Source organism: Anabrus simplex, chromosome 1, assembly GCF_040414725.1.
Source record: "Anabrus simplex isolate iqAnaSimp1 chromosome 1, ASM4041472v1, whole genome shotgun sequence".
NCBI classification, from domain to species: Eukaryota; Metazoa; Arthropoda; class Insecta; order Orthoptera; family Tettigoniidae; genus Anabrus; species Anabrus simplex.
This window is the reverse complement of record NC_090265.1, coordinates 203,382,502-203,408,410: the sequence shown is the minus strand read 5'-3', so window position 1 is coordinate 203,408,410 and position 25,909 is coordinate 203,382,502. Positions and strand designations below refer to the sequence as shown.

The 25,909-nt window shown below is 39.4% G+C and overlaps 1 long non-coding RNA gene across 1 annotated transcript in view; it reads left to right on the top strand.

Annotated features, from left to right (window-relative positions):
* Positions 1-552: 552 nt before the first annotated feature.
* Positions 553-25,909, top strand: part of LOC136863980 (uncharacterized) — a 64,825-nt gene continuing 39,468 nt past the window's right edge. The window contains exon 1 of the long non-coding RNA XR_010859234.2: positions 553-619. This is a non-coding gene — a long non-coding RNA (uncharacterized lncRNA). The remainder of the gene's footprint in view (positions 620-25,909) is intronic.

The window sequence follows — 25,909 nt, the reverse complement described above, 5'->3', positions numbered from 1 at the left end:
AATAATAATAATAATAATAATAATAATAATAATAATAAGAAGAAGAAGAAGAAGAAGAAGAAGAATGGAGGGCATGATTAGTATACTGGCTTGGTTGCTGACATTGTACTTGGACGGCCGAGGTTCGATTCCAGGTCGATCTCGGACTGTAATATTCATTTGAAATGTCACGTGGTGCCAGGAAGGGCATCCTGTATTAACCCTGATATAATAATAATAATAATAATAATAATAATAATAATAATAATAATAATAATAATAATAATAATAATATAATAATATAATGTGAGCAGCCTTCGTGTTTCTAAAAATCGTTGTAAAATAGGAAGTAGTTCATGCTTTAAGGTTCAAGAAATCAATTTTTTTGTTGCAGCTTATTATGGAGATGTGTTCGATGCTAGAGATAAATAATTCTCGTGCTTAGCACGCACACACACTTGTATTCAGCCATGACGAGTTTTTTTATTATACTCGTCTTGTCGTTACTCGGTTTATGACCCTCGGTGGCTCATGATGACAGCTATGTTGGGTAGTGCAGTAGTCTGAACGTAGCGCGTGCAGAGTGAGATTCAGGAGCCAGTGCGAGAGATGGCGCCAGGATATTTCTGTGTGTACTCAGGTATTACATTGGACAGAAAATCTAATATAGCGATTAGTGTGCTTGAGGTAAATGTCTTTAGCGTTTATACATTACATTAGAGAACGACGGGAAGTATTGTGATGATTAGATTGTTATTATAATAATTATTATTGTTAGTAGTAGTAAGTTTGTGGTATTATAATAATATTCCAGATCCTTATTCCAAGTCTTCCACGACAGGGGTTCGTCATAAGCTAGTATCATTCAGATCTGTCTTTCATTTTTTTTTCTGAGATGAGACTACACTACAGTACGTGTATATCGATGGTTTTCTTTAAAAACCTCGTAAGTCCGAATACTCTTCCTGTCCAATATATTCCTTAAGACTGGTTACGCCTCCCAGTCTCATATTTATATGCACTCCAAAAGAATAATTTTCGTTATGGTCATTTTCCTCTGCCAATTTGTAAAGGAAACTTAACCTTAAATACATTATACTGTAGGAGTGTGTAAATTTTCCATGCAATCAACATCCCAACAATACAGTACGATAAGGTCCATATTCCTTTAGACATTAGAAAAGGAAAATGAACACAGTGAAAATTATTCTGATGGACTGCATACAAATATATGACCGGGAGGCGTGGCCAGTCTTAAGGGATATAATAGGTAGGAAGAACACTTGGACATACGAGGTTTTAAAAGAAAGCCATCGATATATATACTTTTATATCGAACTGCAGTCGTACAGCTGTTGATTTCTTAAACTTTAAGGTGAACTAGAGTATATCGATGGCTTACTTCTAAAACCTCGTATGTCCCTATGCTCCTCCTACCCGTTATATTCCTTAAGGCTTATCACACCTCCCAACCACATATTTATATATAGTCCATCAGATCAATTTTCGTTGTGTTCACTTTCCTATGCCAAGGCGTAAAGGAATGGACCTTACCATACCGTATTGTAGAGGTGTTGGTTGAATGACGTATTTACCCACTCCTACAGTATAATGTTTTTAAGGTTCATTTTAATTTACACTCTAGCAGAGGAAAATGAACACAACGAAAATTGTTCTGATGGACTGCAGATCAATATGTGGTTGGGAGGAGTGACCAGTCTTAAGGAAAGTAATGGATAGGAAGTGCACTGGGAGATACGAGGTTTTAGAAGTAAGCTGTCGATATTTTATTTCTAAAGAACTGTAGATAAACGTAGGTCTTGTTTCACTAGAATACTCGAAGAAGCGAACTTAATCTGTTGTATTTTGAATGTGTTAGACTTTAGACATATATGTAAATTTTTGTTGTTGCATAATACATGCAGAGTCAGAAATTATGGCCGTGTTGTAGCTCTAAGCAAGAGAATGGGAAAAATCTAAAAAAAAAAAGAAGCTTTGATTGTTGTTGTTGGTACATTTTGATCATAAGCCCTGTGTACTTAATGTACCTGTATCGATATGGTTTCTATACAGGTGTGGGTATTTGTAATTTATTGGGTCGAGGATTAGTAAATAAAATAGTATTAGCCTGGAAAGGAACTGCTAAGCCACTTCCAGGGCATCCAGGAATGCCATCTTAAGTCACTTCTCCTCTCATTTATGTTTAGCCGTCGCTGAATGCACTCCGTTCCAGCCCATCAATAAGAATGCATTTACTTCGTGGGAGGTCCAGGAATCGAACGCCAGCGAAGTGAATCGAAGTTACTATGCTAAACTTACAACGATAAAAAATGAAGAAATTTGCTGGTGATTGTTTTCTATGATTTCTATGATTTTCGAATGGAACGCTCCGGTCTAACTTAACTCTAGCAATGGCCCTGCTATGACTACATGGTGTAGAAGATACATAGGCCTATTTAAGGTCATACAGACCTTCGTAAGTTGCATGTGATTGTGATGGTATTTACGAAGGTCGGTAGTCGGAGGAGGTCTTGCGTAATTCGCAACTGACATAGTGAGATATCTAGCCTTTTAACGTCCCACTAACACAGGTAGGGTGGCGCTGGGGTAGAAAGGCCTAGGATTGCCGAGATAGTGCCCATGATCTTGAATATGGTAGAAAACCGTAATTTGCGTTTTTTGAAAGTTAAAGTCCACTGAAAACCATATTCATCTGCAAGCTTACCGCTACATAATTCATACTACTAATAAGTAGATATCGGGCATTCCAAATCACTTAGTGCCCGAAAGTCAAAAGGCTCCTTTTTCACTTGACGTCGCAGCGCATCTCTTTGATTTTCTTTATTGCAATCACCAGTCGTTTTATATCCTCGACATACATATTTACTTCTCTTGCTTTAATGTCTGTGTGTAATGTTGTGAATTTGGTCAAATTTCTTATAGCTTATATTTTACGAATGTTGGAGGTTTTCAAAGCAAAGCCAATTATATACAGCCCTATTCGCAACCTCGACATGAAGTGGGATTGAGAGGTTAGTTGAAGGCACGGCCGCCTATGCTTCCAGGGATTACCTAGTACTGAGCGATTTGGCCGTGCAGTTAGGGTCGCGCAGCTGTAAACTTGCATTCGGGAGATAGTGCGTTCGAGTCCCACCGCCGGCAGCCTTGAAGATATTTTTCTGTGGTTTCCCATTTTCACATCAGACAAATGCTGGGATTGTACCTTTATTAATGCCACGGGCACAACCTTCCCAATCCTAGCCCTTTCCAATACCTCTGTCGCCGAAAACCTTCGATGTGTCAGTGTGTTAGTGTGACGTTAAACTAGTAGCAAAATCCAAACAGACTACTAAGCCTGCTCATTTGCGGTGTAGGCTGAGTGAACCTCAGGATCATTTGCCTGCCAAGAAGTGTAAATCTTGTTTCCAAATTTTTCGATTTCCTGGCGGGGAATCGAAACTACCCTCTGCCGGATGAGCGGACCACGCCACAGCTATAGGCTATCAGTGAGGTAACTTTTTATTTAGAGGAATTTTTAACCAACAAGAAAACTTACATATTTATGCTATTTAAAAATTACGTAGATTATAACCACGCATCAATACTTCTCCATAGTTACCTTTTCCTGCTATGGCAATTATATTCCTCAGAGAGTGAGAGTTTAGTGTACCTCTCTCGAAGACTGGCATTGGACGTCCGTTGACTCAGTATATGAACAGTGAACTGTAATATTTTCACGATGATTTAAAACCTCTGTCGGATACAGTTCTCCTGTGTTGAAATAAGTAAAGAAAGAAGGAAAGAAAGAGAAAAATCGTGGTGTGTTCTTAGTCGACTTGTTCTTCATTAAGGCATAACTCTAATTAACCGAAAGCTGCCAGTTTGAATTTAAAACCTCACACGAATTCAATACACGTCTCCTAAGGCATATCTGAAATTTTAGAGGGTTTTATTTTATTACATCACCAGTCGAATCCGTTTATTAATTAAGTAATCTATTAAGCTATCTAGTTTCCAGTTTCTGCCAATGAATTGGACCACATTAAGTGGCTTAGATAGCTGACCTTCTGATTCCAAGTTGGTGGGTTTGAACCCGGCTCCTTATGGTGCTCTTTGCAAATGTTCAAATACAACAGTCTGTTGTCGGTAGATTTAGAGGCAAGTAAAATAACTCATGTGAAACCTAATTCCGAAACCTCGGCAACTCGGAAAATTGTTGGCCTGCAGGTAGTTAGCGAAACGTAAAATCACTACTATTATTATTGATTGATAGCTTGATTGACCGACACAGCGTCGAGGCCTTCGGTTCAAAGGGACCTCGGTTCGATTCCCGGACAGGTCGGGGATTTTAATCGTGTTTGATTAATTCTTCTGGCTCGGGGACTGGGTATTTGTGTTTGTTCCAAAACTTTCCTCTTCACATTCAGACAACACACTACACTACAAACCACCACAGAACACGCAGTAGTGATTACATCCTTCCGTATAAGGCTGGCGTCAGGAAGGGCATCCAGTCGTAAAACAGGGCCAAATCCACATGTGCGACATGTTTCACACCCCACAGGTGTGGGAAAAGCGGTAGATGAAGAAGAAGAATTATTGCTTAATTCACGCCGTGTGGCCTCCGTCAAGGCCTGGCCCATTCCTATATTTTGACCCCCATGGGTGACCTGCACGCCCGAGCGCGCGTGTATGTGTGTGTGTGTGATGCTGAGGTAAGGAGAGGTTGAAACTCTGTGTCGGCACAGCCTACTCCTGTCTGCTCAAGGTTTTACGTCCCTATTATTATTATTATTATTATTATTATTATTATTATTATTATTATTATTATTATTATTATTATTATTCAACTTCGCTAATCGGCCAACTAGGGATCACGATAAGCCTCACTTTACATTCTGGTATTTGTTCATTTTTCGCTTGATCCACATCGTTTTCATTATCTCACTGTGTTCAGCACGACGTTCTTCTGTCCATTTCGCACCAGTTTCCCATTTCCCGTTCCGGAAAGCCCCAAATGTCTTGACGGCTGCTCTGAAAAGATTTCGGTCTTATGCATCTTCTGCTGGTATGCCGAATTCTTTAAGATCTTTCTTGACATTAACGTACCATGGCATTGCCGTTTTTGGTTTTGAGGTCAAATATACTGCAGATACGTTTTGTCCATCGAGAGTCGATCATCCGTCGTATATGACCGTAGAAGCGAACTCTGCCTTTACGCATTGTGTCCGTAATCTTCTCTTTATTAGAGTATACTTCTTGCCTGGATTTTATAATGTAGATGCCATTTTTTTAGTTTAGCCCAAGTATGGAGTGTAGGATCTTTCTTTCTTTCTTCACAAACTCCACGAGCAAACATTTCTCGGACGGGATAAGGCATTCAGATGCATACACCGATATTGGTTTGATGACAGTGTTGTAGTGACGAATTTTTGTGTTCAGCGAAAAGCACTTTTTGTTGTACATGTTGCGGGTGGTTTGGAAAGTGACTGCCAATTATCTTGATTCTTGCTGCTATGGCCTCTTTGTCAAGTCTATTTTGCTGGTTCCATTCACCAAGATTTAAATTTATTAACACGATTTATCGTTCCATATAGACTATGGTATTTAGTTGTGCCGTGTTATCTTTGATGTTCGACATTACTTCTGACTTTTGAATGGACATTTGTAAACCTGTTTGTTCTGCTATTTCCTTCAACACATTGATCTGTTCTGTTGTACTTTCGAAATTTTCTGTCATCAGGGCTATATCACCAGCGAACGCTAAGGAATCTATTTCCACTCCGTTTTTCTTTGTCCCAATCCTTAAGGGATTATAAAGGTTTCTTTCTTTTAACGTCTTTTGCCACTCCTGTATTACCTTCTCAAGTACGCAGTTGAACAAACGAGGTGACAGCCCATCTCAATGACGAACGCATGTTTTGATCTCAAAGGGTTCAGAGAGACATCCACGGAATTTTACTTTAGAATTGATATTAGTTAGCGATACCCCTATTAACGCCAGCAGTTTCTCATCGACTCCCATTTCTGTAAGTATGTTAAGCAACTCTTCACGGTCGATGGAGTCGTATGTTTTCCTGCAGTCTACAAATGTAGATACATAGGTTCGACCTCTCAGCACATGGTATATTATTATTATTATTATTATTATTATTATTATTATTATTATTATTATTAATTTTATTATTGAACTTGATTAATGGTTTATTCCGGTAATATATTACTCCAGTACGGCGTCAGCTTCGCAACTAATAAGATCTAGTTTTCAGGCGACAGATATTCAAAATCTGGGCCCCGTAAATTCCGAACGATTCCTAGTTGACAAAGCCAGTTGCCCAACGAAGAAGCAGAAGCATTTCTTACATGACCGGATTTCTTCTGTAGATTGAGTTTGGACTGTTTCTCGACATAATATTATAACGAAGGAACAAGTAATATTCCACAGCGCAACTGTCAGATGGGCGGAGTCTTGACGGCTGGAAGCTACTGTTTTCGATTAATTAGATTAGTTTGTATTCCACGATGAACGTAACGAATGCCAATGCTACTTTATTAGTAGGAACGTTTCCTTACGATAATCTTATAGATTTACATGACTTTTTATACCATGATCGTAACCATGGGATCTACAGTTTTCCACGGAATCCGAACAATACGAATGTGATTTTCATTCCGAAAATTCCACATTCATTGATCGAGATTGGAACAGCGGCTATCTTGACGAGAAAGCTGATATTTTCGTTTTATAATACAACTGTTTTCATATCCCGGCCACTCCATGTGAGATTTGTGCTGGACAAAGCAGAGGCGGGACAGGTTTTTCTCCGGGTACTCAGGTTTTCCCTGTCATCTTTCATTCCAGCAACACTCTCCATTCTTATTTCATAGCATCTATCTGTCATTAATAAAATCACTTTGGGAGTGGCGACCCCATCGTACGAATAGCCTATATATGATTCGTTCATTTCATTCCTGACCCGGTCAATGACTGGAAAACAGGTTGTAGTTTTCATTCAATACAACTGTTAAAGTTAGAAATTAATTTCAAGTTGATTAATAGAGACCACCAGCACTTTAACTTACTAAACTCTATTTTTTCTATCACTACAATACTTCCTGATTTCTCACTTATTTTGTTGCCATCTTAGGATATTCATTCTATTTCCTATATCGTAACTGTGAGTACTTATTAGTCATTGTACACCACTACCCCACCTTTTCCTGTGGTCACCTGACTTCCCCTCCTTCCCCCTCTATTCTCCCTGTTTGTTTGGCTATTAGTCCTCCTCGTCAGGTGCACCCCTCCTCTCGTAGTGCGATTCTCCTTTAGGACGTAGAAACCAATAAAAATAAGTGCACGTATGTTTACATTACCAAGACGTGCTTTGAACCACGTAGTGTTTCAAAACGCCAACAGCGCAAAAGTTCCCTGGACTAATATACGCAGTCAAAACCAAAGGTGTTCCATCACACTTTTCTTGGGGACGACTACTGATACTATGTAAGTTTAACCAAGAAACACTCAAGTAAGAGTGACAACTGTCGGTGAAAATATTTCTTTGTTTTGAAGTATTGTAGAATATCGATAATTCGATTTGGATGCAAAAAAGAAGAAATGAATTGTACGAAACAAGAGGAAAGAAATGTAGAAAATTCACATAGTATTGCACTGGCCTATACTAATTAAAACAACATCGATTAATTTTTGAACCAAGTTAAAATTACCATTTATTGCCTGGTCTCAAATCTTAAAAATAGCAACTGTTTTGGGGATATTCAGAAGTCGACGGAAATACCCATTAGTGGTTAGAATGCTTAGATTCGTCAATGACCAGTGTCCTATTTTGAAGACAGCGTCTTAATTCTATTTTTAAAATAATATATCGTCATCCTCACACCAGATAGCTCCTTCATTGATCTCATGAGGCTGGGTGAACACTATACCAGCCGACCGTACAGAATTAAAATCCTTTGGCTGTTCGGGAATCGAACACGATAACTTCCGCGCAAGAAGCAGGTACTCTACCCCTACTCCGCTGGGCTGGATAAAAAATAATACAAAGGTCTCAATTAGCAAATTAGCTCCTTCGCTGAATGATCAGTACACTGACATTCGTTTCAGAATACCCAAGGTTCAATTCCTGACTCCACCGGGGATTTTAACCGTATGTGATTAATTCCTTTCTCTCGAGGGCCAGATTTTTGTATTCTACTTAACACATATTTTCATTTATACACTAAACATCCATCCAATAACAACCAGAGAAACGCATGATAATTAAATATGTCCCTCCATATAGTGTTGACGCCTGTAAATGCTTTCCATTCGTATTAGTTTCCATACCTTCCCCACCTCCTCATATCCTTCACTTCTATTTCCAATTCTCGCATTTAAATCGCCCTTTAACCCTAGCCTATGCACGGTGCTGACCCTCACCACGATGTCACCATTGCTTCACAAAATTTTTCAACTTTATCCTCCTCTGCACCCTCACATGGTGAATGCACTGATACAATTTTCGTCCTAATTCCTCCAAATGCCAACAATTATTCGCCTATTTATGCGACTGAAAGAAACTGCATTGCGTGCAATTGTATTCTGTCCCTTTTTAACACCTTTGAAGAACATTTTTAAACTCCTATTTCTTCCAGGTTATCTCCTCATTATTGATAGAATGTGTTATCAATTTCTAGATTAACTAAAATGCATATTTTTCCTCTTATGGTCGCGCATTCTGTTAAAGGATGGCACATACCGCCTACAAACTTGTTTATAGTTTAGACTTGTATTTGCATAGTAATTTCTTTCCACAACAAATTAAATGTACAGTATAGCAAAATAATTTGGGTCCTTAGAGGCTAACCTAAATTGCCATTTGTCCTCTAGTTCTCCAGCAGTAATGGGGAATATGGACTCGCTACTAATGTGAACTGCAGTCTATTGTTGTATGGACGTAATTAATTAATACAGATGATTTGCCATTTGTTAGCGGCGGGTCAGTTATTTTTTCTGTTCTCTGAAAACCGTAAAATTAGTCAGTGGGACGTAAAGACGTAAAGTTCGCATTATGTAGAAGATCAGTAAATCTGAACTTGAATTTTCGAGAATGGACTATACCTGGACTCTCTTTAAGCGTACCATTGTTAATTTACTTCTTAGAAACTCCTGCAAATTGTGTGCATACTCAGACACGACCAATGGTATATTGTAGGCTTTAAGTTTAGTGTCCTTGACTTGCTACTTCTTTAATAACTTCTGTTCGGTTTTCCTTATATACATTATAAATTAATTGGAAATTGACTATTTTATGGGCAGATGTCCCCTTCCCTAATTATGCGACTTTTTCACACTACGATTTGATTCTTATACAGATACCCATGAATCTCCTCCGTCTACTTTCGATACACACAGCATAATTAACACCATTGGTGGTTATAATCAACAAAATTAGTGACTGTGTATTCTGAGACTTGAATTTCAGAGGTGACTCTCCATTTCTCAACTCAGCCCGTTACCACGAAGCATAAAATCACTATATTATTTAGATTTACGCCTCAAAGGCGTTGTCATCTCTTTGCTTATTATATGTACATGTTAATTACGCAGTACATATGTGTTCATTAGGGTAGGACACCAGCTAATTACCCACTGTCCCATGATGGCTTAATGGAGACTTATGAGCTGTGACTTGAAGGTACTCTGCCCGAGCGGTGAAAGGCATTAAAAGGTATCCTATTGATATATTGTCGGACATAATGCATTGGGTAGACACACGTTATAGGTGGAGGTTTGGGACCGTTCATGCTGTGATATTCAAGTCATAGTTAAGAAATGTCTATGGTATTCTGTAAAGTTAACATAAACAAGATATTGTCAGCCATGAAAATAAGATAATTATTTTTTGCTAATGAGTTTAATGGAGCCATTGACCGTAATGTGAGAATATGATGAAGAATAATTCTTTAGTATCTTTCCAGAGATCAGGATTGGAAACGACTGGAAGCGTTTGAGATGTGGGTCTAGAGACGGATGCTAATGATTAAATGGATTTTAAAGGGGAACAAACAAAAGCGTTCTGCAGGAAATTAAAGGGAAGAGAGAAGTGATTTTAAGGATACAAAGAAGAAAAGCTAAATTCCCTGGCCATACCTTGTGACACATTACCTTTCTTAACAATCTGATGGAAGGAAAAATCACGAGAAAAAAGACCAAGGACTACCGAGGAAAGAATTCCTTGAAGTCTTGGCACAGAGTCTTCATTATGGTTCTCATTATGAAATGAAACGAGGAGCTGATGACAGGAAAGAATGGTTGCGTAGACAAGGCATTGTCTTTAGACATTGATGATGATCGTACCAAAAGTCCGACTCATTGGCCGATTGGTCAGCGTTGAGGTCTTCGGTTCAGAGGAACCCGGGTTCGATTCCCGGTTGGGTAGGGGATTTTAATCGCCTTTGATTAATTCTTCTGGCCCGGCGACTGGGTGTTTGTGTTTGTCCCAACACTTTCCTCTCCATATTCACACAACACACTACACTACCAACCATCACAGAAACATGCTATAGTGATTACATCCCTCCATATAAGGTTGGCGTTAGGAAGGGTATCCGGACGTAAAACAGAGCCAAATCAGAATGTGTGACACAGTTCGTACCTGCGATCCCAAAAGTGTGGGGAAAGCGGTAGAAAAAGAAGAAGATGATCTTTCCAAAATCCTGTAAAATGAAACGGTTAAGTTTATCTCCAATCATTCTTATTTTCTTACTGTCATTCTATTCCCGCACCATTCCCAAATGTCAACGGTGCTCCTTATATGCCGGTATGGATTTTTTTCTGACTAGTGCGGATGGTCCTAAGTCTATCCTAAAGTCCGGACAAAATAACCCTTCCCACCATATACCATTACATGAAGTTATCTACATTGGAAAGTAATGGACATAATATGTCATAAATATGTCTACTCTACAGGCATATCAGTTGGCATTTTTAAATGTCTACTTAACCTGACTCATTTACAGTAAACTTGAAACGTTAGGTTAAGAAGATTTATATTTCGCGATCAGACACTGAATGTGTTTAGTTTCTACTGCCAAATGGTGAGAGTAAACACGACTCATTTTATTCCATGTGGTGTGGATTCTTTTCTTATAGCTACGTTTATCTGTTATAGAAGTTCATCAGAGTTGTCATGTTTCCTCAATTGTTCGTGATGTGGGATCTTCAGCTTAGCGCTGTGCGTGTTTTACTCTGATTAAAATGTCGCGTTTCTCTCATTTTCAAACCATTGGGACTTCTCTTATATTCCGTGGCCGATTCCATCATCCTCCGTTGTTCCACATAAGTCCACGACTGATGCGGGTTCATGCGCACAGCTTTATCATTCGAATCCATTACTAACTTTGTCCTTATCTTGTTAGTGTGCATATTATCCTCCTTTCCCGCGATCATTCTTGGTCCTTTCGAATCTGATACCTTCAACACATGAATGTGTTCCCAACTTCTACTTCCATACAGTGGGTCTGAAATTAGACCCATGTAAGAGTAGATCTTAATCTCAATTCCTTAATCTCAATTGTAAACTCTTTGCAGACAGTGAATCCGCTTTTTAGTATACTGCCATCCTGAATGAATAGGGCCTATATCGATGGCTTAATTCTAAAACCTCGTATGTACCAATGGTCTACATAGCCCTACCCACTATAATCCTTAAGACTGGTCACGCCTCCCAGCCACACATTTAAATCCAACAGAATAATGTTCGTTGCGTTCATTTTCCTGTGCTCAAGTGTAAAGGAAAATGGACTTTACTATACCCTATTGTAGGAATGTTCTTTGCAAGCGAATTTACTCACTTCTACGGTATAATGTATTTAAGATTCATTTTCATTTACACATAGGCTAAGCATAGGAAAATGAATACAACGAAAATTGTTCTGATGGGCTGCATATCCACATGTGGCTGGGAGGCGTGATCAGCCTTAAGGAATAAAATGGGTAGGAAGAACGTTGGGACATACGAGGTTTTATAAGTAAGCCATCGATATATGTTTAGTACTCCAAACGTTCTACCTGTTCTAGTTGCATATCTTCAATCTGGCTCTTCAGTTCTCTTATGTTTATTTGAATATTGACATACATTTTTTCATTAATGCTAATTGTACTTGGTGTAATTCCTTTTTCAGCTTCAGTATGTTATAAGCCTATTGCGTGATTTAAGCACTGTCTGTAATTTAGAGTGGAATAAGCCATACTGCTTAATAAGTTTGCACCCACTGAATCCTTCGTCCCTGCGATTTTGTACGCTTAATTGAGTGATCCGTGTATAGTATGTAAAGTACTGTAAGTATAAAAGGTTACAGCCTTGTCTAACTGCTCTTACTACTTTGAATCATGAATTAATTATACCATCAATTCCGTCAGAGTCCTGGCTAGCAATATAGATCCCCTTGACTCCTTATGTTGCCAGAGCATGGTATTTTAAAAGTGATTCAGATTAGGCCTAGTCCTCTATTCAGCAAAATCTCTTAAACGGAAAAGAATGTTCATTATGTGGAAGTTCTCTGTTTTTTTCTTTTCTTCGCCTTTTTCCAATTGTTTGGAGTCGGACCTGATGCTATTGCTATGAGGAAGAATGTAATTACTTTCACTATTAAGTGTTTCTGTGGTGGTTTGTAATGTGATGTATTTTATGTAAATGAAGATGTGTCTTATCACAACACAAACACCAAGCTCGTGCTAGAGGAATTAAGCAGACAAAGCTCAATTTTCCGACCGGAAACCCGGGATCCTCTGAATCGAAGGCCAGTACGCTCACCATTCATCCCAGGAGTAAGATTATAAGTGGAAAAACTCTGATAAAAAACAAGGAGTTTCAACATTTATTTCTTTAGTCCTGATATCTTTACAGTGTGCATCAACGCAAAAAGGGAATTTAATTTCCATTGCGAATAAATACGTTTGACCGTTGATTGTTTTTACAGCGTAGTTGTCCTGTCCCGCGGTAGGCGGCATTAAGCGCAATTAATCTGCACGACCACGATACACTTCGCGCGTACGCTCAAGTGTGACTGCGTGGGTCTAAATGAGTGTGGACGGGTCGACTCCTTCCGCGTCCCACCTTGCCCGTCGTTTCTGCTTACTGCGACGTTCATTAATGTTCCAAATAGAAGCCAGTTAAAAAGGACTACTAGTATAATAATAATAATAATAATAATAATAATAATAATAATAATAATAATAATAATAATAATAATAATAATAATAATAATAATAATACCGGGCGAGTTGGCCGTGCGCGTAGAGGCGCGCGGCTGTGAAGCTTGCATCCGGGAGATAGGAGGTTCGAATCCCACTATCGGCAGCCATGAAAATGGTTTTCCGTGGTTTTCCACTTTCACACCAGGCAAATGCTGGGGCTGTACCTTAATTAAGGTCACGGCCGCTTCTTTTCAACTCCTAGGCCTTTCCTATCCCATCGTCGCCATAAGACCTATCTGTGTCGGTGCGACGTAAAGCCACTAGCAAAAAAGAATAATAATGATAATAATAATAATAATAATAATAATAATAATAATAATAATAATAATAATAATAATAGTAATAATAATATAATCATAACCTGAAGGTCGAGGTTACAGTTGTGATAATTTCAACTTTCAACAAGCTATCGTTATTACATCAGCTGGAACGTCCTCAAGTTGCCCCAAATTGAATTCAGATGCTCCACGATCCCTAATAAAACAAAAAATTGTTTATTCAGAAAGGTATCATGTAATGAAATGGCGTATGGCTTTTAGTGCCTGGATGTGTCGGAGGATCTCGGCTCGCGCGTCGTGATGAGGATTAATTGATGATGAAGACGACACATAGACCCATCCCGTGCCAGGGTAATTAACCAGTTATGGTTAAAATTCCCGACGCTGCCGGGAATCGAACCCGGGACTCCTGTGACCAAAGGCCAGCACGCTAACCATTTAACCATGGAGCCGGACTAGGTTTCAGGTGCAAATACTTCATAACTCTAGAAATCTGATCCGACTCTTCTTATTCCAGCATGAGTAGAACATCTGTATTCAACATCATAGGTTAAATTACTTGAACATTTGGTTGATATTTAAGAACAACTATGAGGCACTTCCATCTTATTTAAAATGCAAGACGTTCCGGTCGTATACTTACTGTACATGTGAGATATCTCTGTCATATTCTTAAATATGAGACACTTGTGTCCTACATTTAATGATATACCACTTTAAATGTAATGGTGCTGTAACAGATGTAGAGGTACGTTAAACAATCATTTCCTTGGCAAACTTTTGACATACTGGTACCTATTAAGATCTGAAATCGTTATCGAAACGCCATATTTCTTGTTCTTCCTCTCTTCGTTCTTTGTTTACAACTTTATAGTTGGTAATATAGCACGTATTTATATATTTTACTTATACGAATTAGGACTTAATCATAATTTGCATAGACCTATTAAAAAATACCTCTTCTTAATTCTCTTCGCTATAGAGTTGAAGCCTTCTTCTTATTATTAATAGAGTCGCTTCACCGGTAAAACGTTGTATCCCACAATACTCTTCCTATCCATTATTCTCCTTAAGACTGGTCACGCCTCCCAGCCACATATGGATACGCAGTCCATCAGAACAATGTCCGTACATTCCTACAGTAGGGTACTGTAAGGTTCATTTTCCTTAACACATGGGCATAGGAAAATGAACACAACACAATTTGTTCTGATGGACTGCATATCCATACGTGGCTGGGAGGCGTGACCAGTCTTAAGGAGAATAATTGATAGGAAGAGCTTTGTGGAATACAAACTTTTACCGGTCGAGCGACGATGTTGTTATTATTCAGGCAAGTAACACCATTTTGAAAACATCCTAGGGATATGATCTACGAATTTTAGGTAAATAGAATGTAATCAAGTATGAGAATATTCCTAAAAATTACAATCCTTTTCCGAATCATCAATATCCGGTCGATTAGATTAGCAGTTTGCCTTTTTATACCACTACCGGAGATAATGTGAGTCAATGCAGAGTTTCACATAACTACATTCGATGTGGACAGTTTTCAAGAAATCAAAAAAAACTCATGAGGGTATTGAACCAACTAACACATTACTGAAAGAATTATGTAAATATATTAATTTGGTTAAGATTCGAACCAAAAAGAAAACGAGTTAGAAACAAGCGATTTTAGTCTGTTTTTTCGGAACTGCATTTAGGCCGGAAATGATATTCGAAATTTGTTCTTTTAGTTTGATAGAGCTAAAAATAATAATAATAATAATCGTATGGCCTCAGCTGCCGTTTTGCAGACATTTCGATTTGACGCCATCTGGCTGTCTGTTCGTCAATTTGGACGTTCCGGTTTACTCTAGGTCCGCTAGCGGACCTAGAGTAAACCGGATCTCTCTTGGGCGTCTATGGCTGAGATTGAATTAATTTTGTCGGGTAAATACCAAACGTATCACCAGAGATCTTTTACATGCCGACATCGTACGACATGGAGTGTCGAAAGGACTTTTTTCCGCCCTTCAAAAATCCGACTACCTCTGCCGGGTTCGAACCCGCTATCTTGGGATCCAGAGGCCGACACTCTACCACGGATCCACAGAGGCAGCTTTTGATAGAGCTATCCAAGACTCACAATTTGAATCCTTTCCGGGCCCTTTAGACCTTCAAATTTCGGCACAATTGAGAAAATTGCTTAATTTTACGTTTTTCGCAGAATAGCGACCCCTACTTTGCCAAGAAATGTTTTTAACATTAAAACGCAATAGTGAATACATTTTTCCAGAACGGGTTGGCGTCAAGAGGGAGATCCGGCCGTAAAATGAGTCCAAATCCACATGTACCTGGCTGTGGAAAAAGTGGTGTATTATTATTATTATTATTATTATTATTATTATTATTATTACTATTATTATTATTATTATTATTCTTATTATTATTATTATTATTATTATTGTAACACTCATACATTCACCTCTATGCGTAACGTATAATCGTCATACGTAAATGATCTTGTATTACACAATCGTAGGAAGCTTCTTTTACCCTGTTCATCATAATAGAATCCGTCAGCCACCATTTATATTCTATCTTACCTTGTTCGTAAATTGCAGAGTATTAATTTCATTCGTCGGTGGTCTCGAATGTCAAGTGTGAGTTCATTAGTAGCGGTATAAATTCAGACCGCGATCCGTTATAACACTTCATTTATGTGGGTCAATCCCAATCAGGTATGTAAGGTCATGAGGTCTCATTATCTTCAGAATGAGCAAAGCGCAACAAGTACATTCCTGCTATGGGACCATTCGCCTGTAACGCCCACCGTTTCTCGCTCTACTTGCTAACAACTAAAGTTTTCTTCAAGAGAATATAATACACTGACAGCAAACTACTGCGTGAACAGTCTAACCTGGTTTCATTTCCATGTGGTTCCAAATCGTTACTATATTACCTCGTTACAGCCCGTCGGCCTCTCACCGCTGGATACCGTGCTTCAAATCCCGGTCATTCCCCGTGAGATTTGTGCTGGACAAAGCGGAGGCGGGACAGGTTTTTCTCCGGGTACTCCGGTTTTCCCTGTCATCTTTCATTTCAGCAACACTCTCCATTAACATTTCATTTCATCTGTTAGTCATTAATCATTGCCCCAGAGGAGTGCGACAGTCTTCGGCAGCCGGCACATTTCCTATCCTCGCCGCTAGATGGGGGCTTCTTTCATTCCATTCCTGACCCGGTCGAATGACGAAACAGGCTGTGGATTTTCAGTACCTCCTAAGGCACGTAGAATATATACATTTCAACTGTACTCAAGAGACCGGAATAGCTTGGGATCAAACTAGCTACAGTGTCCTTTCCCGAATCTAGATCCATGACATTCTGGCTATAGACGACCTGCCAGCTGCTGAATAGCCATCTACATCTCTGATACCGCAATAATAATAATAAGAAGAAGAAGGAGAAAAGAAGAAGATGGTTTCAGCCACCATGTGGAGGAATTCTAATTTGATGCTATTTAGGCTGCCTATACGGCAATTTTGACGTCAGAAGGAAGGGTAAACGGAATATTTGTTGGGCGATCTTTTGTTGAGTTTTAAGTAATTTAGTCTGGTAAACATCAAATATGCTATCAGAGATCTTTTACATGTTGACATCATAAGACTTGGAGTGTCGAATGGACTTCTATACGCTCTTTGAAAGTCCGACTACAGTACCTCTCCCATGATCTTGGGATATGGAGGCGACATTCAACCACTAATCCACAGAGGGAGCTATCATTTTCAATGTGGGCATAGAATAAAGAGAAGGAATATAATCCATAAAAGGGAGAGGGAATTGATGACAAGCAAAAGACAGGGGAGGCGTTTTCAGGTGATATTACTTTCCATTACTATATTTCCACTCGTGTACATTGAGAAGTTCACTTGCGAGACATGCTTCTGTCGTCCAAAAAAATAAAAAAAAACTCCATAGAGCAACAGCCTTAAGGGACATGGCCTACAAAGCGGCCACTTCTAATCCCGAAGACTTCCATATAATGAGATGTCGTGTGGTCAGCACGACTAATCCTCTCGACCGTTGAAATTAAATGGCACATGGCTTTTAGTGCCGGAAGAGGTCCGAGGACTTCGGCTCGCCAGGTGAAGGTCTTTTGATTTGATACCCGTAGGCGACCTGGGCGTCGTGATGGGGATGAAATGATGATGAAGACGGCAGGTACACCCAGCCCCCGTGCCAGCGGAATTGGTTATAATCCCCGACCCTGCCGGGAATCGAACCAGGGACCCCTGTGACCAAGGAATAACCTTTTAGCTATGGAGCTGGACCTCTCGACCGTTATTCTTAGCTCTTTATACCGGTACCGTCACCTCACCTTCAGATAGCTCCTCAATTCCAATAACGTAGGCTGAGTGAACCTCGAAACAGGCCTCAGGTCCAGGTAAAGGTACGTGACTTGGCCGGGAATCGAACGCGGGGCCTGCGTGTAAAAGGCGGGCACACTACGCCTACACCGCGAGGCCGGCGCGCTCCTGTCGTCAACTGGGAGGACATTCCATTGTTTGATTAGCTTAGTATAGTTCGTGGTTCTGCGTGGGGTCTTTGGAATTGGACTTAATTTTGTTAAAGAATAATGTTTATGATCACTTCGTATTAGTCGAACGTCCAGGAATACCTTGTAGGAATTTAACGCTACTTTCACTAATAAACCAATAAGTTAGCAGAAAGTGGCGTTCATTGTACGTATACTGAAATAGATTTAATTTAAATCAGGTCGAAGGTTATATTACATTTACTTGGATTTATTATGGCTCCTGAAAGAGTAATGGTGGCAGGAGGAGATCTTTCATGATCACTCCGGGTTGAAGTGCCTTGCCAATTGCACCGCACCACCCGTTAAATTGATTCTTACCAACATGACCTGTAGCTAATGTTCGACATGCGACTCTTATCGGGGTTTTCGTGTATTACCAAGTCCGGGAGCTTTAGACCATGCATGCGAAGGTTAATTTTCACTTAATAATAATAGCATTATAACAGAGCTTATTTTTCAGGAAGCAGAAACTACCGTATTATGCAAATAGTGTCTGCCTTCATTGTATTTCCTGGGTTTATTTACTTATAAGTGGGACTCTAATTTTTATGAAATAAAAACGAATATGCATGGAATGATGACCTAAAATAAAACATAAAATCTTGGAAATATGAAAAAGGCTCAATGGAAAGTAAACATTGTCCAAAAATTCCTTACAGGACTATCTTGTACACCGTTCCGCAAAATTTATTTCGAAGGATATTAACTTGTTATCGGCCACAGCGGACTGTTCACCCCTTAAAAATAGGATGCTGTAGGTCTAAACCGAATTAATTTTTCTATGAAAATAGGAACATTTATTTTTTAAACAGAACTATATGCAGAACAATCTTACTTTATTCTTCTGTTTCAGCAGACTCGCACAGGATGACGGCAAGAATTATTTCAAGTCGCTTCGAGCGAGTTAGCTGCACAGTATGGTTCATCCAGCTGTCATTTTGCATTTGGTAGATAGTGGGTTCGAACCCCACTATCAACAGTCCTGATGGTGCGTTTCCCTGTTTTCCCACTTGAACACCAGGAAAGATACTCAGGCTATAACGTAATTAAGGGTACGGTCGCTTCCTGCCCGGTCCTAAACCCTTCCTACCCCATCGTTGCCGTAAGACATGTCTGTGTCGAGTTCTTATTGAATTTTTAGAGAACTTCTTCTGCTTTTTTTCTTAATCAGTTTACCCTCCAGGGTTGGAAATTTCCTCGGGCTCAGCGAGTGATCCCACCTCCACCGCCTCAAAGGCAGGGTCCTGGAGCATGAGAATTTGGGTTGGAGAATACAACTGGGGAGGATGACCAGTACCTATCCCAGTTGACCTCACTTGCTATGCTTAACAGGGGCCTTGTGAGGGGATGGGAAGATTGGACGGAATAGACAAGGCAGACGGTAGGAAGCGGCTATGGCCTTATGTTAGGTACCATCCCGGCATTTGCCTGGAGGAAACGTTGGAACCACGGAAAACCAATTCGAGAATGGATGAGGAGAGAATCGAACCTTTCTCTGCTCAGTTGACCTCCCGAGGCTGAGTGGACCCCGTTGCAGTCCTCGTACTACTTTAAAAATTTCGTGGCGGAGCCGGGAATCGATCCCAGTCCTCCGGGGGTGGCAGCTAATCACATGAACAACCATATCACAGAGGCCGTAATTATGTTGACTCACAAACCTTTCAAAGCCATTGCTTCAGTGAAATGTCGTATGGCTTTTAGTGCCGGGATAGCCCAGGACGGGTTCGGCTCGCCAAGTGCAGGTCTTTCTATTTGACACCCGTAGGTGACCTGCGCGTCGTGATGAGGATGAAATGATGATGAAGACAACACATACACCCAGCCCCCGTGCCATTGGAATTAACCAATTAAGGTTAAAATCCCCGACCCGGCCGGGAATCGAACCCGGGACCCTCTGAACCGAAGGCCAGTACGCTGACCGTTCAGCCGACGAGTCGGACATTGCTTCAGTTAAAAAGTGTTATACACCGTCAGTATGATTTGCCTCAAATATACTCAATTTATGAGATTATGTTTGTACTTATTTATGCTTCAAATAAAATATTGGTGAGATGGAAATTTCCTGGTGATATGGTGTTCCAACAACCACGAATACGCAAATTCTACAAATATTACACAATAATTTTTCAATATAGGGGCCTACTTGTAATTATGCTCATTTTTTCTCTACAGGTAAAACACTTATTTCTAGCTAGTGGTTTCACATGTCACTAACACGGATTTCGGCGAGTATGGAACTTTGAAGATCCTCTTAATTAAATTAAGGCGTATCTCTCGCATTTCATTGGAATAAAAACGGAAAACCATGCAAAACCATTTTTAGGGCTTTTGACACTGGAGTTCGAATCCCCTATCTTTCCCTAATGTTGTCACCTCCCTTTTTTTGGACGGAGGAAATGGAGGATTCGTTTCTTGGCGCGGTGCATGATGTGTTACTCTCCTGGTGTTGGAGAATTATTAGATTTCTTTCCTTGTGAATGATCATTTTGGAGTCTGTTCCGCAGGAACTGATTATTTGCGGAAGTATATCTCATTAGGAATTCTTGCTTCTGTACAGTTCCCTTGCAGTGTGTGGTCACCCAACCGGGGGTGACCGAGATAAATGTTACTTAACATTTGTTAAGTAGTGACAGGTTATTTTTTATGGGTTTCAGATCATATTTACCGAGCAAGTGTTTCGTACGTGTATATGGTATTTTGTTTATTACTAACAGTGAAAATGATTTACTAACTGGTCACCCATCCAAGAGATGTGCACGATTGATATTGCTTAACGGTTACTTTAGCAGACGAAGCGCTGAGTTTCGTACTTAATAATGGCGTGTGGCCTCCGAAGAGGCTGAGTGCAGGTCTTTCGAGTTGACCCCGCATAAGTTTCGTACTAGTTGTGTTGAGGAGACTCGGAAGAGTTTGTAAAGAGTTGTTGTTGCATGGAATTTGTCGCGCTGATTGATTGTTGGGACAGAGAATGTAAGAACTTTGGTTGGTTCACCGTAGCGTACACAGCTACATGATCCGTACTATGCAGTAGAATTAGAGACGCACCAGTAGTTGCTACATGCACTGAGTAAACAAAGCTGTGATTTCTCAAGCACCAAACGTCACTAATTTTCCTGCGAGATTAGTTGTTGTTGACTTGAACCCATGAACTTTTTCTGTCTAGTCGTCGGAGAATATAACCATTTTATCTAGGAGTTATCCGCATTTTCCCTATGGAGTAAGTGGAGATTTGCTATTTATTTCATTCCAATAAGATTTTATCTAATAGGTCTGTGTATAATTTTCATTTTACAGTTTGACCTCTGGAGTTACTCGTTAGTCTCATACATATTGCATGGTTGAAATCAAGTTGTTAGTTATTTCGTTAAAAAGATCAATATGCGTCATAATTTAGTATTTCTCTGTGTAACGAGGGTTTGAATATTCACATCACAACGCAGAGGAGAGGACCTAATTTTACTAACGATGCTCTGAACCTCAATTAACCTGTCGCCAGGCTTGATTACATGTCCATAGTGCACGAGTAATATCACCGTCACACAGTGACAGCAGCAATAGATTACCTTTGGCATTGCAAATAAGGTAGAAGCGCGCTCTAATTTTATTAACCTGTAAAAAAATACAGTAATGTGTGTGTGCTACTTTCATTTATTTCTAAATCACGATTCGTATCTATTTAATTCATTTATGGGAAATACCAGTCTAGAATATTTATTTTTTGATTGTGTTTATGTACGTTATCTTACAAATTAATGGTGGGATATTACTTTTCATTGTCAAATGGTGAAAAGCAAACGATGCCTGGTTTCAAAGAGAAATATTATTAATGAAACACAGGAAAACGAACCGGTCACGCAACAGCTCATGATAGCTTTGACACGCCAATTCGACTGCCAGACAGTTAGCATACAGGTACTAGGATGCTCAACGCAACATCTTCAGCCTACTGTTTGGATTTCTTGATCGGGTTCGCTGCCTCTCGCACCGGAACGCTCCGCGGTTGGTCACACGAGGTGAGTGAAATCCGTTTCAGCCCTCATTCGAAGATTAGTAAACGAAGCCTGCGTTTTCGGGTAAACGACAGACACAGTACCTCTGCACCACGGACCTGCCAATTCTAGCATCATTTTTAGCTCGATATTAGAGTTGAGAATACGTAACTTATCCCCTGGCGACAATATGGATAACACAGAAGGCGCCTGCAAGGAGATGTCCACACTAATATTCCTGTATTGTCTTCACTAGTACATGCTCTATGGACAAAAGAATCATACCACGGAAACTCTGATTTGGGAAGAGTTTTATTTCTAGATCACGGGATTTGTAAAGAAAACTCTAAAAATACTGGCTGTACAGAGTTGAGGAGTTGGACACTAAGGATATCCAGGTTAAAGAAGAACTGTGTCGTGGTGAAGTTTGGATAACATTGAATCGTTTAAGAGTAGGAGTGTCGAGATCGGAAAGAAAACTTTCAGAAATGGGGTGCTTTTGTCAGACAGTTCAAGTGTCCTACATGAGTACGGAGCTACTCAAGATCCATAGCATTTTTTGATTTGAAATCTACTGGACTAACGTACTATCTTTGCACAAACAAAGACACTGTTATTGAAATTGATAGGTATTTATTTAAATGTACTGAGCAAACAGACACAATACTAAATAAATAAATAAATAAATAAATAAATAAATAAATAAATAAATAAATAAATAAATAAATAAATAAATAAATAAATAAGTCTTTATTTTTGACTGTTATACCACTTAGTGTTCAGTACATAAGGCTCTGCAAATTAACGCAACGTCTCCACAAATCGCTACTTGCAAGCAGCTCTGTCCCCTCATTTAGTTCCACACCTCTTACCTTTAAACCAATAAACCCAAGTCAAACCATCGTTGCATTGGTCTCCCTGTCTGTTCACATTCCATGGTGAAATTAATAATTCTCCTAGATAAGTGATCCTTATTAACGCTCTTCATACGACCCAGCTTCGAATACGGTTCATTCGCACACTTTCATCTAACGACTTCCTTCCTCGCATAGATTTTATCCTCTTATTGCGAATATCTTCTTGCCATTGTTCTCGGGCGTTTTTCTTAGCAAACAATGTACCTAGGTTCATGTCTATTATTTATAGTTTACGAATACATTAGTTATTTTGAGTCTACACAACTGTCACTCCCGTACAGCAAAGTCGTTCTGAAAACAGATGGAAAGATAATTTCGTTCGAGAACTCACTCCATTCTTACAGATTACCATTGATCACAGCTGTGAACTCATTACACAAACTTCGCTACAACTCGATTCTAATAAATAAATAAATAAATAAATAAATAAATAAATAAATAAATAAATATCGATACACTATATTTCCTGTTAGATAATTGCTTCTGATTATAGGTATTACGTTATTGTAAGTCACAACAATGAAATAAATAATATTTATTAGACTTCATAATCACGACGATTTAATAAATAAATAAATAAATAAATAAATAAATAAATAAATAAATAAATAAATAAATAAATACATAAATAAATACAAGCTCGTCAGGCGTATTGAACGCCCTACATATGGAGCCGTCGATTCATAGTAATTAAGCTTTCGCCGGCAGATGTCTCTTCAGAGAGCTAATTCTACACCAAAAGGTATTGAAAGTTGTAACTGGGAGGGTGTAAAAGCGACAGCCATAGAGTTAATCACTGTATTCTATTATTTTAACAGCCTTTACGAATCTTTAGACAAATTAACATTTCAAAGTACCCATGCCAGGTTCTCCTAGAATGTAGACAGCACCGCAACGAAATATTGACTCCCTATCTACGTAATCGCAATGTCGCAAGCCTTGGAATGAACCGACTACTGTAATTGAAAATTTCATTTCAATCCACATGCCATTGTATATGATATCCTTTTCGGAAGGAGTAAGCTACTCGACTGTTGAATAAAATAGACCTACTATAAATTCGAAGTCAATGAAACATTACATAATTCACACTTCCGAATCTTGGAAGTAGCATGCGTTATACTCTACTTACTACAAAAGATACTGTCCTAACTTCTTACCTCTGTTTCTTTCAGAGATTTCCTGTAAGGTTTTCCCCCCTTCCTTTCCAGCTCTTCTCGTCATTCATACATCTGTCTTCTCTTTCGCTCCCTGATAAAAGTATTCTGATGTGCGAATAATCCTTAGTAGTCAGCGAGTTTGAAAAATAACAGCATTTAAAAAGGGATTTAAAAAAAGTTAACTGCAAACAAGAACTAACTGCAGATTTATCACATTCATCCAGTATGCACCGCATTTACAGAACCTCTCTCTTCCCCTCCACCGTTCTCTCTCTCTTTCTCTCTGTGAAACCTCCCCAAAAAATACATGAAAGCCAGTTTTAGTGTCCAGATGAGGTGATTTATTTCTCGGTATTACCATAATTACAGCACGTGTGAGGTATTGCATGCGTGTACACTCTCGTCCGAGGAAAATGAAGCACTGAGCGACAGAATCGCAAAAAACACCTGAATTACGAATGCTAATACGTCATTGGGGGCTATCTTGGGAACGACTATAAAGTAGAGAATCGTATGTCTGAGAGGAACATAGGACACATTTTTCAGGAATCTTGGTTCGAACCTCTTATCTTCCCAAAACATATTTTTGCATCTAATTTTACTATAATGGCTGCCGGGCTGAGTGGCTCAGACGGTTAAGGCGCTGGCCTTCTAACCCCAACTTGGCAGGTTCGATCCTGGCTCAGTCCGGTGGTATTTGAAGGTGCTCAAATACGACAGCCCCGTGTCGGTAGATTTACTGGCAAGTAAAAGAACTCCTGCGGGACTAAATTCCGGCACCTCGGCGTCTCCGAAGACCTTAGAAAAAGTAGTTAGTTGGACGTAAAGCAAATATTATTATTATTATTATTATTATTATTATTATTATTATTATTATTATTATTATTATTATTATAATGGCTGAGTGGCTCAGGCGGTAAATAGTGCCTTTCTGAGTATAGGTTGCTGGGTTCATTATTGGCTCTAGTTACTGCTTGGATGAATAGCTGTCGTATTGTTGGTGAGAGGAAAGGAACTGGGCACTGGCAAGTAAATTGGGATCATGGTGTTCATACATGGTATCAATTCTTGTCCCTTCATGAGTTCCTCGTGCTACTCTTTATGATATCATCCATCACAGTTATAAATAATAAAAGTGACTATACAGTTAATAACTTGACGACAATTCAATAATTTGTAGACAATAGTCTCCAGCTTTAATTTGAATTAACCACTCAGGTGCCTTACCCAAACCTGGACGTAGGCGATTCGTAGTCATGTGCCCCCAACTAACTTCCATTTGTGGAATTTGTGAAGTGCGCATGGAATCTGCGAAGTAGAAATGACAAAACAAATCTTTCGGGCAAGCAGGACCATAGCTGGTTGGTCCAATGAGTAATCAGCGCGAAAAAATAGAGTGGGAATGGGAGCATCACGTTGACCCTTACAACGGCCGACTGGATCCCTCGCTGCGCTCCTTGACAATCCCTTGCGAAGCCCAGCATATAAAGCTGTAATTGGAACGTTTCACCATAATGCCGCTGGAGGGCTGGTCACCTAAGTCATTGGCAGGAAGCAATGCATTTACAGTTTCCTTTATATTGTTTTGCTGTGGTAAGTAATGGCAATGTGTTCGTAGTGAGGAGTTTGTTGGCTTGTTATTGAGAGTTGATAGTTATGCGCTAATTATTCTATTTTTTTATTGTGTACTGTGCTGATTTGATTTTTTGAATTGCGTTTACAAATATTGGAATATGTGATTTT